The following is a 1789-nucleotide window of genomic DNA, read 5'->3' as shown; positions in this document are numbered from 1 at the left end:
AAATAGTACTTTGTTTTGTAGGGAACCACAAAAACACCTGTATAGCCAAGGCTATTCTTAGTAATAAAAACAAAATCAGAGATATCACTCTACCAGACTTCAGGTTATATTACAAAACAACAGTGACTAAAACAGCATGGTATTGGAACAAAATAGAGACATAGACATATAGAACAGAACAGAAAACCAAGAGATGAAACCAGTCTCTAGTTGCCATTTGATCTTTGATAAGCCAAACAAAAGCATACAGTGGGGAAAACAAATGGTGCTGGGAGAACTGGATATCCACATGTAAAAGACTGAAATTGGATCCGAACCTTTCACCACTTACAAAAACTGACTCAAGATAAATAAAATATTTAAATCTAAGGCAGGAAATTATAAAAATCTTAAAACAAAGTGTGGGGGAAACTCTTGACAATGTTGGACTGAGAAAGATTTTATGACAAAGACTTCAGTGGTCATTGCAACAACAATTAAAATTAACAAATAGGACTTAATTAAGCTGAGGAGCTTCTACACAGCTAAGGAAATAACAAGTAAAGCAAAAAGACAGCCATCAGAATGGGAAAAGATATTTGCATGGTGTTAATGTGACAAAGGTTTGATAACTAAAGTCTACAGAGAACTCAAATGAATTAACCAAAAAAGAGCAAACAATCCCATCTACCACTAGGCAAGAGATATGAACAGAACCTTCTCTGGGGAAGATAGACAAATGGCTAACAAACATTTGAAAAAATGGCCGTTGTTCTGAACATCAGAGACATGCAAATCAAAACTACCCTGAGATATCACTTAACCCCAGTGAGATTAGCCCACATCACAAAGAAAGCTTAGAGAATCGTCAAAGAACCAAATTAGACCTCCCATTTGATTCTGCAATCCCATTACTAGGCTTGTATCCAGAAGAAATCATTTTATCATAAGGTCATTTGCACCAGATTGTTAATCATAGATTAGTTTATAATTGCCAAAATGTGGAAATAACCTAAATGCCCACCAACCCAGGAATGGATAAACAAGCTGTGTTATATGTATACCATGGAATACTATTCAGCCACTAAAAAAGATGGAGACTTTACATCTTTTGTATTAACCTGGTTGGAATTGACACACATTCCTTTCAGTAATGTATCACAATAATGGAGGAGCAAGAATACAATGTACTCAGTACTAATATGAAGCCAATAGATGAAGAAGAGAAGAACTCAAATCAATTCAAGGTGGGGGCTGGGGGAAGCAGGGAGCAGAGACAAGGGAGAAAAGAAGGGAATGGTTGTGCTCCCACTTAATGGGCACAATATTAGGGTGAATGGCACACTTGTTGGGGGTAGGACATAATTATAGGAGAGACTCTATCTTACAAATGCAAATATTATAACCTAATTCTTTGTATCCTCAAATTAACCTGAAACAATAAAAAGTAATTAAGAAAAAGAAGTTGCAAAACTACTTTAAAGAAAGTCTGTACCATGCTAGCTTCAGCAGCATATATACTAAAATTGGAATTATACAGAGAAGATTAGCATGGCCCCTGCACAAGGATGACATGCAAATTCATGAAGTGTTCCATATATTTTTTTTGTTAATGGGTAATTCTATGTAAGTAACTATGCCTAAGAAATGAAGAAAGTTTGTTACTAAAAAAACAAAACCAAAAAAAAAAAAAAAAACAAAAAAAGTCTGTACCACTTCATCTTCCCACAAGCAATGCATAAGTGAGATAGGCTCTCTGCATCATCAGCAGTATTAGCGTTGTCATTGTTATTTATTTTAGTCATTCTGA

At 35.1% G+C, this 1789-nt stretch overlaps 1 non-coding gene across 1 annotated transcript; it reads left to right on the top strand.

Moving 5' to 3' along the window:
- The first annotated feature begins 1475 nt into the window (after nt 1-1475).
- LOC111727673 lies at nt 1476-1582 on the top strand. Its single transcript, XR_002775164.1, has one exon. It is a non-coding gene; the product is annotated as a U6 spliceosomal RNA (small nuclear RNA).
- Nucleotides 1583-1789: the final 207 nt, after the last annotated feature.

Source organism: Otolemur garnettii, unplaced genomic scaffold, assembly GCF_000181295.1.
Source record: "Otolemur garnettii isolate 467f Iridium unplaced genomic scaffold, OtoGar3 scaffold00117, whole genome shotgun sequence".
NCBI lineage: Eukaryota > Metazoa > Chordata > Mammalia > Primates > Galagidae > Otolemur > Otolemur garnettii.
The sequence above is the reverse complement of the archived record's forward strand: the minus strand, read 5'-3'. Positions and strand labels throughout refer to the sequence as shown.